This window comes from Dermochelys coriacea, chromosome 3 (assembly GCF_009764565.3).
Source record: "Dermochelys coriacea isolate rDerCor1 chromosome 3, rDerCor1.pri.v4, whole genome shotgun sequence".
Taxonomy (NCBI): domain Eukaryota; kingdom Metazoa; phylum Chordata; order Testudines; family Dermochelyidae; genus Dermochelys; species Dermochelys coriacea.
Window position 1 is genome coordinate 36,897,556 of NC_050070.1, and position 19,607 is coordinate 36,917,162.

Consider the following 19,607-nt stretch of genomic DNA (forward strand, 5'->3'; position numbering starts at 1 on the left):
AGAACTGTAATAGGATCCTGCAACACCCCTGTAGTTTGAGGTCTTTGATCCTTTAAATGAGGGTGGAAGACAAGCTACAACACAAGGCAGGCTCTGCTCCCATGCCCACCCTAGCTGCCCTCTCCATCTCAAACTTCTTGCTGGTTTTTGGAAGCCCTGAGGGGAGGGGTTCGGAGAGTAAGCCTGCTCACGTTCACCCAGCAGCCACAGCTCCTGTCCCATGTGGCTGGACCCAGCTCCCCACTTGGGGAGTTGGAATCTGGTGCATGGGGTCATAGCACCATTCAGGTTTGGCCCAGCTTCCCTTCATTGTGACAGAGGGGTGGCCAGGCCAAATCTGAGTGGTGCTGCAACCCTATGCACCAGATCACAACACTACCTCGGGGAAAGGAGGCCCCTTCTCTCCATCCCTCCAGGAAGTCCTATATGTGCCTGGAAGTGCTCATCACTACCAGGGCAGGGAATGACAATAGCGGGACCTGATAGGTGATTCACTTAAACCCTTTCTGCAATCCACTGGTGGGTCAGGACCTACCATTTGGGAAACAGTCTAAAGTACAGCCCCACAACCGACCTTTGGCTGTAGCTGTGGAACTACAGCTTGAGTAGACCTGGGTAGCTCTAGCTATGTGACCAGGAACCATGGAATGGGAGCCAGAGCCAGGGCCAAGCCTCTTCAGCCAGGGAGCAGCAGCCAGAATCTTCCCACCCAAGAAGTAAGGAGCAAGGCAAAGCCTGAGTTAAGTTATGAGCCAGCAGCCAGTCAGAACATCCATTAGCTGGTGGAAACAGCCAGATCTTCTTCCTACCCTAGGGAAAGCAGTAGACATCATCATGTACTAGCAACCCAACCACAGCCCTCCACCAATTTCAAAACAAGAAGCAACCAGGGACACAGCCTCAAAGAGCTGCTAAAGCTACCTGGGCATAGCAATTCCCATGTTCCAAAAGCTCATTTCGTATTACAGCTTTGTCAGGTTTAAGAGTTGTTAATCAGGACATTTCCAATTACTTATGTAAATAAAGCAATGCATGCTCAAATATGCAAATAAGAATATTGAGCCATTTACATTAAGTTTCCAGAAGTCTGGACCATTAGCCTTAACAAGGATTGAATGATATGGAGGCTAAACTACCTTCTCAACTATAGGTCATCCCTCCAGAGCACAGTTGAAGTGCATTGCTGGCATCATTTTGGGAAGTCTGCAGGGTGCTGCCCTTGCAGTTCTTATTCTGTGGATAAAGATAGACTTTCAGTCTCCAGATCTGTTAATCTGGTACTTCATCAATAAAACCCAGTCCCCAAACTGACCAGAAAAAAACACTCTGAAGTACAGATTGCAAAAAGTCAGGTTTTTATTTTGATGCAAGCAGAGATGATTCACAGACATCTAAGCCTGGCTCTGAACAGCCTTTTGTAAAGTTGTGAGTGCAAAACACTAGAAACAGAATGAACATAGTAGATTTGTGTGTCAGCTCTATAACAATAATTTAAAGCATGGTGAGTGATAATTTGAGCCAAAGGAATCATTTGCTGGTATAAAGATTCAAGGAAAAAGGTTTCAGATCTTTGGAATAAAATCAAGGCGCTGCTATACTTGGGAGTATTTTCTTCATCCCCCCCCCCCCATATTCCTAACACTTTAATCTTCTGCCTTATGGTGCCAGAGCTCCCTGATGGGCTTGCATTTGTTCCCTAGAAAGGTAGAAATCTATTTTGGCCTCCACTTTCATCTACTAGGAGAAATTCCTTGTCAGCATCTTCACTTGTGCACTGTTGGTACAATTGTCCAATGCTGTATCTAGCCACTTATCTCCAAGGAAACTGTAGGTATCACATATGTGATGTACTCAGCTTCCACTGGATATGAGATAAAAATCTACATTTATGACATGATGGTTCAATATAACAACAAGCCATCAGGTCAGCCTGAACTCAGTTTTATATACTCAGTTGGCTAACAGAATCAACTCAAATTTGAGACTTTTAAAATGCATTTCAGAAGCATCAGTGTATAAGTGTGTTGATACATCATATTGTATATTTAAATTGTAGCTACTTTGTTTGAACATAGCAAGACTTCTACCTCAAGAGTGTTTAATACAGTGTAATTCATCTGAACTATGTCAAATGATTTTATTAGACAAAGATATAATTTTAAGTGCCTTGTGGTTTAAAACTGTAGTAAACAAGGAAAATAATCTCAAAATCATAGTCTCTGCTGTACCTTCCTATTGAAAGGGCACATGAAGTCTTAGCATTGCAAGAGGAGCTAGCTATCACAACCATCAAGAGAGGAAAGACAAAGTGTGTAGTAACAGCCAATAAATTGTTAGACTGGCCTTAGGGCACTTTAAACAACTAGCTGCATGAATCAGCTATGCAGAAGGGTCACTCATGGATGCAAATATGCTGTGAATTAAAAAGGCCACTGCTAAATTTTGTCTGATTAAATTTTAAAGAGCCATATTGCAAAAAAGATCTACCACCATGATTGACATTACTGTTGGCAACCTCAGTGCAGAGGCTAAGGACTGAATGGGAAATGACCTAACCTTTCACTGCTAGAGGTGGCCCCTTCAAGTTAAGGTTGGATGGGGAAGCCTCCTTTGTGCTACATTGATGACATCTTCATCATCTGGACCCATGGAAAAGAAGCCCTTGAGGAATTCCACCAGGATTTCAACAATTTCCATTCCACCATCAACCTCAGCTTGGACCAGTCCACACACGAGATCCACTTCCTGGACACTACGGTGCTAATAAGCGATGGTCACATAAACACCACCCTATACTGGAAACCTACTGACTACTATACTTACCTACATGCCTCCAGCTTCCATCCAGGACACACCACACGATCCATTGTCTACAGCCAAGCTCTAAGATACAATTGCATGTGCTCCAATCCCTCAGACAGAAAAACACCTACAAGATCTCTATCAAGCATTCTTAAAACTAAAATACCCACCTGCTGAAGTGAAAAAAAAACAGATTGACAGAGCCAGAAGGGTACCCAGAAGTCACCTACTATAGGACAGACCCAACAAAGAAAATAACAGAACGCCACTAGCCATCACCTTCAGCCCCCAACTAAAACCTCTCCAGCGCATCAAAGATCTACAACCTATCATGAAAAATGATCCCTCACTCTCACAGATCTTAGGAGACAGACAAGTCCTCACTTACAGGCAGCCCCCAACCTGAAGCAAATACTCACCAGCAACCACATACCACACAACAAAACACTAACCCAGGAACCTATCCTTGCAACAAAGCCCAATATTTATTCAAGTGACACCGTCATAGGACCTAATCACATTTAGCCATGCCATTAGGGGCTTGTTCACCTGCACCTCTACCAATGTGATACATGCCATCATGTGCCAGCAATACCCCTCTGCCATGTACATTGGCCAAACTGGACAGTCTCTAGTCAAAAGAAAAAATGGACACAAATCTGACATCAGGAATCATAGCATTCAAAAACAGGTAGGAGAACACTTCAACTTCTCTGGCCACTCAGTAAGACTTAAGGGTGGCAATTCTGCAACAGAACAGCTTCAAAAACAGACTACAAGGAGAAACTGCTGAGCTTGAATTAATATGCAAACTAGATACCATTAACATGAGTTTGAATAGAGACTGGGAGTGGCTGGGTCATTACACGTATTGAATCTAGTTCCCCATATTAAGTATTGTGACAAAGCTTGGCCTTGCCTCCATGGGTCCTGCGTTTCCTGCTGGATTTCGCTAGCCTCAGAAGCTCACTGTGACCCTCCATGTAGCCCTTCTCTCTCTAGAGAGAAGGGCCACAGTCTACTGAGCCATTTTCATCATAAGCCAGCGAGGGAGGTGAGGAGAAGTTATCCTTCCTTGCACAGTCTCTGTTGTCTCCCAGTCTCAGTGATTAATCAGGGGGCAAAGGTGGGGGGGAGAGCCTGGACCCACCCTCTACTCCAGGCTCCAGCCCAGGGACCCTAATAGTATCAGCTATGGTAGCTGACCTTTTAGAAACATGACATGTACAGTTCCCTGGGCTACTTCCCCCACCACAGCCCTCATTTCCTCAAGCTCCACTCAAGGGCCTCTTTCCTTGTGCCCGATATGGTGTGTACTACCCAGTCTCCCCAACAACACAACTTCCTCCCACAGCTCCTGACATGCACACCCACCTGACTAACTGGGAGGCTTTTAACTAGTTTCAGTCGGCCCCGGGTTGGCTTCAGGTGTCCCAATCAACCTAGCCTTCTCCCTGCCTTCTGGAAAGTTCTTAATTGGCCCCAGTTGTCTTAATTGACCTGGAGCAGCTGCCATTTCACTTATCCTGATACCAGGGATTTGTTTAGCCTGGAGCTAATATATCTATCTCCCACTACTCTTCTATACTCGACCGGATCCTGCACGAGGGCACGCCCCGCCCACCCGTTACCCCAGGCCCGCCGTACCTTTTAATTGGACCCCCGCCCCGTGGACCCAACCGACCCCTTCACCCCTTCACTAGAAGCCGGCTGCACAAGATGCAGCCGGTCTGCTTTCAAACCGCGCCAAGAAAACATCTCTACACGCTCGTGCTCCACACCCTTAACGCCCACACCCTCGTGTCCCGCCCCGATACAAAATGGCGGGACCTCCTGCCACCTTTGGAGGGTGAGGAGCCCTGGTGGGCCAGCCTATATTCCACCTTAGTCCCAAGGCCTGCTGGGGATGTCAGTTGGCGGCTCCTTCACGGAGCCGTGAGCACGGGCGTGTACTTGGCACGGTTCACTTCAATCCCAGACACCTGCCCCTTTTGCGGCGTGAGGGATACCCTGGCACATGTATACCTGGAGTGTGCCAGGCTGCAGCCCCTATTCCGGCTCCTCACCAATATTTTATTACGTTTTTGGCTGCACTTCTCCCCTCACCTTCTCATTTATGCACTCCCTATCCATGGCCCCACAAAGTCACGGGATCTCCTGGTCAACCTCCTCCTGGCCCTAGCTAAAATGGCCATCTATAAAACCAGAGTGAGGAGGTTGGCCGATGGAGTCTCCTGTGACTGTGGGGCCTACTTCCGATCCTCAGTCCGTTCACGTATCCGGGCAAAGTTCCTCTGGGCGGCGTCCTCTGACTCCCTTGACACCTTTGAAGAGCAGTGGGCGCTGTCCGGGGTTCTCTGCTCGGTGTCCCCGTCCGGTTCCTTTCGTTTGACCCTTTGACCGCACTCCTGTCCCTGTTATTTTATTACTTGTCCCCCGGAATTTTTGGGGTATCTAGGTCCTGTGGATCCCCCTTTTAGGCTGGGGGGGGATCCTTTAGCAGTGGACGGGCTTCACCCGCCCACTTCCCAGATCCCAATAAGACTGCTCTTCTATAGCCATCTGGCCTTGCCTCGTCACAATATCCTCACACCTTCTTGTCAACTGTCTAAATGAGCCATCTTGATTATCACTACAAAAGTTTTTTTTCTCCTGCTGATAATAGCTCATCTTAATTAATTAGCCTCTGACAGTTTGTATGTGTGTGTGTGTGTGTGTGTGTGTGTGTGTGTGTGCCTATCTATCTATCTATCTAACTATATGTTCCATTCTATGCATCCGATGAAGTGGGCTGTAGCCCACGAAAGCCTATGCTCTAATAAATTTGTTAGTCTCTAAGATGCCACAAGTACTCCTGTCCTTTATTGTGGGCTTTGTTGCATCTATTCTGTGGATAGAGGATTTTGAGTTAGAGCACTTGGCACTTTTCATGAACAGGTAAGCTAATTAAGGGCCTTTCTGCACACTGTTGCTGCCTTCATGCCTGTGCCTTTAATCTGAGGAAGTTAGAGTTTTGGTCCTCTGTTACTTGTATGTACATAAAAGACATTAATGCCTCTGCTTACCAATACAGCAATGGCTGTTTTCACTTTTTCTGGCATCTTTACTTCAATGAGAAAACAAAAGCTTTTTGTTAACAAGCATCCCTGCTAAAATCTCCCATTTCTGAATGTATCCGTAGCCCTATAAATTTGTCTCACTTAGGGCACCAAAAACTGCTTGGTGAAGAACACTCATCTTTTAAACAGGCTGTAAGCGGCATATACAGTTGCTAATTTGCCTCCCTATTTGAACAACTTGTGAGCAAATGTGGTATAGTTATTTTTTCTACAGAACATTTAGAACTTAGAGTATTTAGAATTTAGAATGTTCTACAGAACATTTAGTTCAAATGTCTGGGTAGTAAACTAATTATATTTTGTGCCATGTAAACAAAGTTGTAGAGAGTGGTGTAGTACAAAATAGATCCACTGCTAGCAGCATAAAGCTAATGTCAGCAAATGAAGGAACAAGGGAATAACTTGCATCCTCTTTCTAGTGTGAAATCAGTCTGAGAATTCCTAAGATGGGCAATTACCTTAACTGTCTGCCTAAAGTAGCAGCAGAGTTGCATGATCCATTCACTTCACAGGGTTATACATCACCGCTATGTGATGAAGAAGTCCACACTCTGCAGTGTTGGCTATTGCATAACCCAGTATATCTTCTTTAAACCTGTTGACAACAACAAACAAAACAAAAAACCCCACTAAGAGCAAAGAGTAAAAACCTGTGTGTTTCATTGAGTATTCACTTACTAGGGGAGTTATTGGTTTCAGAGTAGCAGCCGTGTTAGTCTGTATTCGCAAAAAGAAAAGGAGTACTTGTGGCACCTTAGAGACTAACAAATTTATTAGAGCATAAGCTTTCGTGAGCTACAGCTCACTTCATCGGATGCATTTGGTGGAAAAAACAGAGGAGAGATTTATATACACACACACAGAGAACATGAAACAATGGGTTTATCATACACACTGTAAGGAGAGTGATCACTTAAGATAAGCCATCACCAACAGCAGGGGGGGGAAGGAGGAAAACCTTTCATGGTGACAAGCAGGTAGGCTAATTCCAGCAGTTAACAAGAATATCAGAGGAACAGTGGGGGGTGGGGTGGGAGGGAGAAATACCATGGGGAAATAGTTTTACTTTGTGTAATGACTCATCCATTCCCAGTCTCTATTCAAGCCTAAGTTAATTGTATCCAGTTTGCAAATTAATTCCAATTCAGCAGTCTCTCGTTGGAGTCTGTTTTTGAAGCTTTTTTGTTGAAGTATAGCCACTCTTAGGTCTGTGATCGAGTGACCAGAGAGATTGAAGTGTTCTCCAACTGGTTTTTGAATGTTATAATTCTTGACGTCTGATTTGTGTCCATTCATTCTTTTACGTAGAGACTGTCCAGTTTGGCCAATGTACATGGCAGAGGGGCATTGCTGGCACATGATGGCATATATCACATTGACAGAACCACTAACCCAGGAACCTATCCTTGCAACAAAGCCCGTTGCCAACTCTGTCCACATATCTATTCAGGGGATACCATCATAGGGCCTAATCACATCAGCCACACTATCAGAGGCTCGTTCACCTGCGCATCTACCAATGTGATATATGCCATCATGTGCCAGCAATGCCCCTCTGCCATGTACATTGGCCAAACTGGACAGTCTCTACGTAAAAGAATGAATGGACACAAATCAGACGTCAAGAATTATAACATTCAAAAACCAGTTGGAGAACACTTCAATCTCTCTGGTCACTCGATCACAGACCTAAGAGTGGCTATACTTCAACAAAAAAGCTTCAAAAACAGACTCCAACGAGAGACTGCTGAATTGGAATTAATTTGCAAACTGGATACAATTAACTTAGGCTTGAATAGAGACTGGGAATGGATGAGTCATTACACAAAGTAAAACTATTTCCCCATGGTATTTCTCCCTCCCACCCCACCCCCCACTGTTCCTCTGATATTCTTGTTAACTGCTGGAATTAGCCTACCTGCTTGTCACCATGAAAGGTTTTCCTCCTTCCCCCCCCTGCTGTTGGTGATGGCTTATCTTAAGTGATCACTCTCCTTACAGTGTGTATGATAAACCCATTGTTTCATGTTCTCTGTGTGTGTGTATATAAATCTCTCCTCTGTTTTTTCCACCAAATGCATCCGATGAAGTGAGCTGTAGCTCACGAAAGCTTATGCTCTAATAAATTTGTTAGTCTCTAAGGTGCCACAAGTACTCCTTTTCTTTTTGCGAATACAGACTAACACGGCTGCTACTCTGAAACCTGTGATTATGCAAGGCACTGAATTTAGCCGTATAGAGTGGAAATCTGTCAACTTCATGAAAAAACTCGCACAGATACAGACAGACATCATCTTCCTCTCCAAATGCAAACAGATGGACATCATACCGAAAGGACTGAAGGTAAAAAATCCATTACAATCTACATACCACACAGACTATGCTGACAGCTTGTGCCACACACTCTCAAGGAAACTGCGGAACCACCTGATCAACATCCTCTACAGCAAACAGGGAAAGATTAAGAATGAGCTCTCAAAACTGGATACTCTCATAAAGAACCAACCTTCCACACAAACTTCCTCGTGGCTGGACTTTACAAAAACTAGACAAGCCATTTACAAAACACACTTTGATTCTCTACAAAAGAAAAAGGACACTAAGCTATCTAAACTACTATATGCCACAAGGGGCCACAACAATGGTTCCCGTAACCCACCCAGCAATATTGTTAATCTATCCAACTATACTCTTAGCCCAGCGGAAGAATCTGTCCTATCTCGGGGCCTCTCCTTTTGCCCCTCCACCCCCACGAACATGATACAGTTCTGTGGTGACCTAGAATCCTATTTTCGACGTCTCAGACTCAAGGAATATTTCCAACACACCTCTGACCAACATATTAACCCACAGAGACCTTCCTGCCAACACTACAAAAAGAAGGATTCTAGGTGGACTCCTCCTGAAGGTCGAAACAGCAGCCTGGATTTCTACATAGACTGCTTCCGCCGACGTGCACGAGCTGAAATTGTGGAAAAGCAGCATCGCTTACCCCATAACCTCAGCCATGCAGAACACAGTGCCATCCACAGCCTCAGAAACAACTCTGACATCATAATCAAAAAGGCTGACAAAGGAGGTGCTGTCGTCATCATGAATAGGTCAGAGTATGAACAAGAGGCTACTAGGCAGCTCTCCAACACCACTTTCTACAAGCCATTACCCTCTGATCCCACTGAGAGTTACCAAAAGAAACTACAGCATTTGCTCAAGAAACTCCCTGAAAATGTACAAGAACAAATCCGCACAGACACACCCCTGGAGCCAGGACCTGGGGTATTCTATCTGCTACCCAAGATCCATAAACCTGGAAATCCTGGACGCCCCATCATCTCAGGCATTGGCACCCTGACAGCAGGATTGTCTGGCTATGTAGACTCCCTCCTCAGGCCCTTCGTTACCAGCACTCCCAGCTATCTTCGAGACACCACCGATTTCCTGAGGAAACTACAGTCCATTGGTGATCTTCCTAAAAACACCATCCTAGCCACTATGGATGTAGAAGCCCTCTACACCAACATTCCACACAAAGATGGACTACAAGCCGTCAGGAACAGTATCCCCGATACTGTCACGGCTAACCTGGTGGCAGAACTTTGTGACTTTGTCCTGACCCATAACTATTTCACATTTGGTGACAATGTATACCTTCAAATCAGCGGCACTGCGATGGGTACCCGCCTGGCCCCACAGTATGCCAACATTTTTATGGCTGACTTAGAACAACGCTTCCTCAGCTCTCGTTCCCTAATGCCCCTACTCTACTTGCGCTACATTGATGACATCTTCATCATCTGGACCCATGGAAAAGAAGCTCTTGAGGAATTCCACCATGATTTCAACAATTTCCATCCCACCATCAACCTCAGCCTGGACCAGTCCACACAAGAGATCCACTTCCTGGACACTACGGTGCTAATAAGCGATGGTCACATAAACACCACCCTATATCGGAAACCTACTGACCGCTATTCCTACCTACATGCCTCTAGCTTTCATCCAGATCATACCACTCGATCCATTGTCTACAGCCAAGCGCTACGATATAACCGCATTTGCTCCAACCCCTCAGACAGAGACAAACACCTACAAGATCTCTATCATGCATTCCTACAACTACAGTACCCACCTGCTGAAGTGAAGAAACAGATTGACAGAGCCAGAAGAGTACCCAGAAGTCACCTACTACAGGACAGGCCCAACAAAGAAAACAACAGAACGCCACTAGCCATCACCTTCAGCCCCCAACTAAAACCCCTCCAACGCATCATCAAGGATCTACAACCTATCCTGAAGGACGAGCCATCGCTCTCTCAGATCTTGGGAGACAGACCAGTCCTTGCTTACAGACAGCCCCCCAATCTGAAGCAAATACTCACCAGCAACCACACACCACACAACAGAACCACTAACCCAGGAACCTATCCTTGCAACAAAGCCCGTTGCCAACTCTGTCCACATATCTATTCAGGGGATACCATCATAGGGCCTAATCACATCAGCCACACTATCAGAGGCTCGTTCACCTGCGCATCTACCAATGTGATATATGCCATCATGTGCCAGCAATGCCCCTCTGCCATGTACATTGGCCAAACTGGACAGTCTCTACGTAAAAGAATGAATGGACACAAATCAGACGTCAAGAATTATAACATTCAAAAACCAGTTGGAGAACACTTCAATCTCTCTGGTCACTCGATCACAGACCTAAGAGTGGCTATACTTCAACAAAAAAGCTTCAAAAACAGACTCCAACGAGAGACTGCTGAATTGGAATTAATTTGCAAACTGGATACAATTAACTTAGGCTTGAATAGAGACTGGGAATGGATGAGTCATTACACAAAGTAAAACTATTTCCCCATGGTCTTTCTCCCTCCCACCCCACCCCCCACTGTTCCTCTGATATTCTTGTTAACTGCTGGAATTAGCCTACCTGCTTGTCACCATGAAAGGTTTTCCTCCTTCCCCCCCCTGCTGTTGGTGATGGCTTATCTTAAGTGATCACTCTCCTTACAGTGTGTATGATAAACCCATTGTTTCATGTTCTCTGTGTGTGTGTATATAAATCTCTCCTCTGTTTTTTCCACCAAATGCATCCGATGAAGTGAGCTGTAGCTCACGAAAGCTTATGCTCTAATAAATTTGTTAGTCTCTAAGGTGCCACAAGTACTCCTTTTCTTTTTAGGGGAGTTATTGTAACACATAGTGGTACCATAGTGGTGGTTCAGGATCTGTTTGGAATTGTACAAAAGGAACACTCTTTGGATAATTCATTTTCATTTAATGGATTTCACTCTCTTTAAATTAAAAATGGCTCAAAATATATTGTTTTCAGATTTCAAATATTTTCTTTTATAATGTAGCAAAAACCCATTTCCAACACTTTTAGCAAAATTAAATTGTGAACATGCCTATCCTTTGTTTGAGTGAGTGCAGTTTAGTAATCTGTAAAAGGAAAAAAAAAGTCAAACAGCTGGCATCTTTTGCCAGCTCGTCGTAGTTTTCTCCTATGGCTGTTTCTGTTAAGTAGGAAGAATTGCCTAGTGGATTTAAACATAGGGCTGAGAGCCACACATTCTAATCTTATCTCTGACACTAACTCCCTCAGTTACACTTAGCAAGTCACTTAACCTCTTTGACTAACTTTCTCCCCTCCTGTGGGGAAAATCACTCTAAGAATACTGTGAGAATTAGTTAATGTTTGTGAATTGTATAACCGTATGCTTTATATGCATAGTGCAAACAATATACAAAATATTACTGATTTCCTTGGATTTTGCTTTCCATGATTTATTTTTAATGTTACAAATTGTGGCCTGTAGGGATCACTGATATCAATCTTATTTCTTTTGTTTGTTAGATATTTTACAGCTATTGAAAAAATTCACAGGTTTGAGTAGCAGCCGTGTTAGTCTGTATTCGCAAAAAGAAAAGGAGTACTTGTGGCACCTTAGAGACTAACAAATTTATTAGAGCATAAGCTTTCGTGAGCTAAGCTCACTTCATCGGATGCATTTGAAAAAACAGAGGAGAGATTTATATACACACACACAGAGAACATGAAACAATGGGTTTATCATACACATTGTAAGGAGAGTGATCACTTAAGATAAGCCATCACCAACAGCAGGGGGGGGAAAGGAGGAAAACCACAGATGGACATCATACCGAAAGGACTGAAGGTAAAAAATCCATTACAATCTACATACCACACAGACTATGCTGACAGCTTGTGCCACACACTCTCAAGGAAACTGCGGAACCACCTGATCAACATCCTCTACAGCAAACAGGGAAAGATTAAGAATGAGCTCTCAAAACTGGATACTCTCATAAAGAACCAACCTTCTACACAAACTTCCTCGTGGCTGGACTTTACAAAAACTAGACAAGCCATTTACAAAACACACTTTGATTCTCTACAAAAGAAAAAGGACGCTAAGCTATCTAAACTACTATATGCCACAAGGGGCCACAACAATGGTTCCCGTAACCCACCCAGCAATATTGTTAATCTATCCAACTATACTCTTAGCCCAGCGGAAGAATCTGTCCTATCTCGGGGCCTCTCCTTTTGCCCCTCCACCCCCACGAACATGATACAGTTCTGTGGTGACCTAGAATCCTATTTTCGACGTCTCAGACTCAAGGAATATTTCCAACACACCTCTGACCAACATATTAACCCACAGAGACCTTCCTGCCAACACTACAAAAAGAAGGATTCTGGGTGGACTCCTCCTGAAGGTCGAAACAGCAGCCTGGATTTCTACATAAACTGCTTCCGCCGACGTGCACGAGCTGAAATTGTGGAAAAGCAGCATCGCTTACCCCATAACCTCAGCCATGCAGAACACAGTGCCATCCACAGCCTCAGAAACAACTCTGACATCATAATCAAAAAGGCTGACAAAGGAGGTGCTGTCGTCATCATGAATAGGTCGGAGTATGAACAAGAGGCTACTAGGCAGCTCTCCAACACCACTTTCTACAAGCCATTACCCTCTGATCCCACTGAGAGTTACCAAAAGAAACTACAGCATTTGCTCAAGAAACTCCCTGAAAAAGCACAAGAACAAATCCGCACAGACACACCCCTGGAGCCCCGACCTGGGGTATTCTATCTGCTACCCAAGATCCATAAACCTGGAAATCCTGGACGCCCCATCATCTCAGGCATTGGCACCCTGACAGCAGGATTGTCTGGCTATGTAGACTCCCTCCTCAGGCCCTTCGTTACCAGCACTCCCAGCTATCTTCGAGACACCACCGATTTCCGGAGGAAACTACAGTCCATTGGTGATCTTCCTAAAAACACCATCCTAGCCACTATGGATGTAGAAGCCCTCTACACCAACATTCCACACAAAGATGGACTACAAGCCGTCAGGAACAGTATCCCCGATACTGTCACGGCTAACCTGGTGGCAGAACTTTGTGACTTTGTCCTGACCCATAACTATTTCACATTTGGTGACAATGTATACCTTCAAATCAGCGGCACTGCGATGGGTACCCGCATGGCCCCACAGTATGCCAACATTTTTATGGCTGACTTAGAACAACGCTTCCTCAGCTCTCGTCCCCTAATGCCCCTACTCTACTTGCGCTACATTGATGACATCTTCATCATCTGGACCCATGGAAAAGAAGCCCTTGAGGAATTCCACCATGATTTCAACAATTTCCATCCCACCATCAACCTCAGCCTGGACCAGTCCACACAAGAGATCCACTTCCTGGACACTACGGTGCTAATAAGCGATGGTCACATAAACACCACCCTATATCGGAAACCTACTGACCGCTATTCCTACCTACATGCCTCTAGCTTTCATCCAGATCATACCACTCGATCCATTGTCTACAGCCAAGCGCTACGATATAACCGCATTTGCTCCAACCCCTCAGACAGAGACAAACACCTACAAGATCTCTATCATGCATTCCTACAACTACAATACCCACCTGCTGAAGTGAAGAAACAGATTGACAGAGCCAGAAGAGTACCCAGAAGTCACCTACTACAGGACAGGCCCAACAAAGAAAACAACAGAACGCCACTAGCCATCACCTTCAGCCCCCAACTAAAACCTCTCCAACGCATCATCAAGGATCTACAACCTATCCTGAAGGACGAGCCATCGCTCTCTCAGATCTTGGGAGATAGACCAGTCCTTGCTTACAGACAGCCCCCCAATCTGAAGCAAATACTCACCAGCAACCACACACCACACAACAGAACCACTAACCCAGGAACCTATCCTTGCAACAAAGCCCGTTGCCAACTCTGTCCACATATCTATTCAGGGGATACCATCATAGGGCCTAATCACATCAGCCACACTATCAGAGGCTCGTTCACCTGCGCATCTACCAATATGATATATGCCATCATGTGCCAGCAATGCCCCTCTGCCATGTACATTGGCCAAACTGGACAGTCTCTATGTAAAAGAATGAATGGACACAAATCAGACGTCAAGAATTATAACATTCAAAAACCAGTTGGAGAACACTTCAATCTCTCTGGTCACTCGATCACAGACCTAAGAGTGGCTATACTTCAACAAAAAAGCTTAAAAAACAGACTCCAAGGAGAGACTGCTGAATTGGAATTAATTTGCAAACTGGATACAATTAACTTAGGCTTGAATAGAGACTGGGAATGGATGAGTCATTACACAAAGTAAAACTATTTCCCCATGGTATTTCTCCCCCCCACCCCACCCCCCACTGTTCCTCTGATATTCTTGTTAACTGCTGGAATTAGCCTACCTGCTTGTCACCATGGAAGGTTTTCCTCCTTTCCCCCCCTGCTGTTGGTGATGGCTTATCTTAAGTGATCACTCTCCTTACAATGTGTATGATAAACCCATTGTTTCATGTTCTCTGTGTGTGTGTATATAAATCTCTCCTCTGTTTTTTCCACCAAATGCATCCGATAAAGTGAGCTGTAGCTCACGAAAGCTTATGCTCTAATAAATTTGTTAGTCTCTAAGGTGCCACAAGTACTCCTTTTCTTTTTGAAAAAATTCAAACAGCCTTTGAGTGACACAGTAAATGGTCATAACCATTATAACATAGTCCTATTACCACAATCCTCCTTCGTGTATTTTCTCCACTTGTTTGTTACAGCCACTTGTTGCATCTCATCTTCATTTAAAGGAACAGATTCTGCCATCACTGCTCATGTGGAATAGTACTTCTTCCTGGAATAGATCCATTTAAATCAACAGGACCATTTGAGAAGTAAGCTATTACTCCACATATCTAAGGGTAACAAAGTCTGGCTGTTGGACAAAACTCTTTTGGCAGGAACAGTCTATTGTTACAATAGTTACATTAGTGTAATATTTCAGGATTGATAGAGCTACAGGATTCATAAGGGCCACTCTACATATCTGTCTAGCAGTGGACCATATGATGCTTGTTCCCTTTGGGTACTCATCTCTTCTAGATTATTTTCAGGGCTGCCAATTTTACTTCTCCCCTTGATGATCAGATCCACAAATTAATATCTCTGTGCATAAAAGATGCTTCTCTATTTTTACTAGCACCCAACCCTTCCTTGTAGCTTCACTTCATGTGCTCTCGATTTTAAGCCTGGTAGTTTTGTTCCATTCACCTTCTCTGATTTTTGTACACTTTGGCTATTACCCTTCTTGTGTTCATATTTATTTATGAATATAGTATCCTAATTTTCTTAATCTCTCTTCATTACTGTAGTCTCTAGAGTCCTGTTATCATTCTGGTTGCCCTCTTCTGTGCATTTCCTAATTCTTTCAATCCTTGCTTTAATATAGTGCCAAATATTGTGCTCAGTACTCTGAATGTTGTCTCTCTAGCCTTTTGAGCAGTGCCATAATGATCTCCTCTATTTATAGATCTTTTTTGTTTTCTAACTCCTGCAGAGATTGAGCTGATGGTTTTAAGTTTCTGTCCCCTATTATCTCCCAATCTGTTTATTCCCACACCAAAGCAGCCACAATACCATTTGCCATTTTCAACTCAGTCCTCATTTCCTTACTTTTTTCTATGCTATTTTTCTTAACCCACATCATAGTCCACAATATTATTTTTCCAGATTCCTTCAATGCACTCACTCTGCATTTTGATAATGATATAGCCTCAGTTTAGTACAGTCTTCAAATATCCATACCTTCATACCTTGTTCTCTATTGTCACTGCAATGTAAATTGGTTAATAACAGATTCCTGCAACACTGTGGTCTATTACTGAGCCAGTTATTTATCTACTTTGAGTATTTTACCATCAATATCCTATTAACAAATAATGCATCAGATTGGTTAATATGTAATAATCTCCCACATAAGGCTTCTTAAAATCCAAGGCCAACTATCAATGTCCAGGACATGGTCAGAGCAGGAATTGGCAGCCAGGAATCAGAGCCCGGGCCAGGATCCGGGTGAGAGCCAAAGTCAGAGGTCAGAAAGGAGAGATGAGGGTCAGAACTGTTACCTGGAATGGAGCCAGGCTGGGAACAAACAAGCAAGCACAGGAACTGTTGCAGCTATGGGCAAATGCTGTAAGCAGCCACTATTGCTGCTGCTGCTTCTGCGGGGTTTAAGAGCCAGTCTGCTGACCTTTCTAACCAGTCAGGCAGTGTAGCCAATCGGGCAGCCTACTACCAGCCAGCTGTGTTCGTTTGATTGCCTGAAGACTAACTCCGCAGCAGACCCTGATTCCCTACGCCAACATTTTCAAACTTACATGCCTAAATGTTGATACCTCGGCACATATTTTGATACCTGAATAAGTTGCCTGGTTTTCAAAGGTGCTAAGCACCCACATTCTCTCTGAAGTCATTGGAAGCTGGAGATGCTCAGCACCTCTGAAAATCAGGCTACTTTATTCAAGTGTCTAGATATGTAAATTTAGGCACTCACATTCAAAAACGTTAACCTATTCAGTATAAGCACCTGATCCAATGGCCAAATCTTGTGTTTTGCTCCTGACTGCTCTCAGTGCACCAATCTGCAGCATTCCAAATTGCCTCTCCGATCAATGCTTCTAAAATCGTACCCAATATGCTGGTCTGATTAATAGACCGGGAATCATCTGGTCCCCCGTGAACACATAAAATATGGCACATTGCACTAGCGTCTCTGTTAATCTGCCTCTCTTGTTTCCTGTGAGGTGTTAAAAACCCAACTAGATGAGATTTTTTTTCAGTTTAATCTCTTTCCGAATGCTGGGATGCAGGGCATCCAGTCTGGAGTTATATCTCCCTTTTTAGTTGCTCTAATTTCTTTTTACCTATTCTGGTGTCACCCTTTGTTTCATTAATTTTTTATTTTTTGTCTCCAGGAAACTTCTCTCTGATTCTGGCATATTTTCCTCACTCTCCCTGGTGAACATACTGAGACAAAGAAATCATTTAGCTTCACAGCAATCTCTGCCTCATCTGTCACCAAGTTCCTCTCACAATCACACAAGGAGACTACAGCCTCACAGTCCTCCTGATCCTTGTCTGTTTGTAAATCTGTTGTTGTTTGTCCTTCTCGCATCCTTTGCACTTCTCCTTGGGTTTTCGTTACCATTTCCTTACTATTTAAAAGTCAGATGTATCTCTTATTGTAAAAATATTAATAGAAGTACTGTGTGAATGTCCTTTCTATGCAACATCCTATTTACAAAATACAGAGTAGCAGCTATAAATTATTGAGCCATTCCTTGCTGTAGATGTTCACAGAGAACTCTCATTGACTTTCATGCAGTATCAAAAGACTTATTTTTTTCAGTGTCAGAATAAATATGCAATACCCCAAATTAACATAATATTGAAAACCAGATCTTCAGCTGCCATGAATTGGCATAGCTGAATTGAAGAGCATATCTCCAATGGAGCTTATGCCAATTTATATCATGTGAGACTCTGGCTCCCAAAAATCTTATGTAAACCAATGGAACTGAAGAAATGTTGAGTTAAAACTGTCAGTAAAGTTGGACAGAACTTGAGTTCTAAACTGTAACTATCAAGTTTTGAAGGTATTCAAAAAGGTGAAGTAGTTTGTATACCTACCCTACCTGTGAACCATTGCATCCCTCTAGAAAGCACTGCCTGATATTTCAAGAAGTGATATTAAAACACTGCAGCTTATAATATACCAACTGTTGCAGCTGACTACATTACTGCTAATATTGGGACAAATTCTATCCTGACTTACTCTACATGCAACTCAGAGACTATCTACACTAGAAATGCTGTATCAGGACAGCTACAGTGCTGCAGCTGCATTACTGTAGCACTGTAGTGTAGACATAACAGCGACAGAAGGGATTCTTCCATTGCTGTAGTAAATCCACCTCTGCAATAGGCTGTAGCTGTAAGCATTAGCTCGATGGAAGAATTCTTCTGTCGACCGAATGGTATCTACACTGGAGCTTAGGCCATTTTAACAACATCGCACAGAGCGTGAAATTTTTCACAGCTTTCAATGATGTCATTGAGCTGACCTAACTTTGTAGTGTAGACCAGCCCTGATTGAAAAGAAGAAAGCTGAGAATTTGAAAGAGACTGCGAGGTAATAGTATTAACACAGGTTTCAGAGTAGCAGCCGTGTTAGTCTGTATTCGCAAAAAGAAAAGGAGTACTTGTGGCACCTTAGAGACTAACAAATTTATTTGAGCATAAGCTTTCGTGAGCTACAGCTCACTTCATCGGATGCATTCGGTGGAATATTTTCCACCGAATGCATCCGATGAAGTGAGCTGTAACTCACGAAAGCTTATGCTCAAATAAATTTGTTAGTCTCTAAGGTGCCACAAGTACTCCTTTTCTTTTTAGTATTAACACAGCAAGTTGGATATGAATTTGCTGACTCCTGTGATTTCCCCAAATGTGGAAAACTTGACTGCATAGTTTGTGGTAGTAGGGGACTACATTCATATTTCCTCCAGCCCCACGTGTAGGCTCTCAATTTTCTGTGTCTCTGCAGCCACTTCATGTGTCCTTCCTGTCTGACAGCCCGTACACTCCTTTCTCAAGTGCTGTGCCCTCATCCAGTCAGAGGAGAGCTGGTGACAGAGTGTAGGGGTGGGATTTCCTGCCAGTTCGCTAGCCAACCAGAGTTTTTAGAGTGGGGTGTCAGTCCTTTCACACAGCTGATTTGTTGCCTGTGGGCTCCTCAGCTGCAGTGAATTACATATACAGCAGTGAAATAGACCCCATGCATAGCATTTTATGATTTGATACCTTAGCTAAATATAGTCTCTGGCCCAGATTTTGCCACCATTAGCCATATTGGGTAGTTTCCTACTGCACAATGAAATCAACAGGGCTCAGTGTAATGTAGCCCTCTACCACTAGACAAGCCTTGCCTTTGGCAGATCCAGTTCACTTTTGTATCCAGAGTGACAGATCTTAAAAGAGCCCCTTTAATTAATAAGGAAGGAGTGATAAAGTTAATACTTTTGTTTATACCTATTGCTACAAGAATTTGAGATTTTCCTTTTTTCTGTTGTTTAAATGTCTCAAACTTTGCTCTCATTTAAAAAATAAAAACAAAGACTTTTGGGGCTACATACACTGAGGCGTCACATCATGGAGCTAGGAGATGATAATCCTTTCTCTAAACAGCCATTGTGAGTAAAGTTTTCAAACGTGCCAAACTCCTATTGTCTGTGAATACCATTGAGATAAGACTCTTGCACACC

General features: G+C 43.6%; 1 protein-coding gene and 1 pseudogene across 19 annotated transcripts in view; both read left to right on the plus strand.

Annotated features, from left to right (window-relative positions):
- MYT1L (myelin transcription factor 1 like) overlaps positions 1 to 19,607 on the plus strand; it is a 394,424-nt gene that overhangs the window by 156,036 nt on the left and 218,781 nt on the right. The gene's annotated exons all lie outside the window — the stretch shown is intronic.
- On the plus strand, positions 18,738 to 18,851 carry LOC119854103 (annotated as a pseudogene).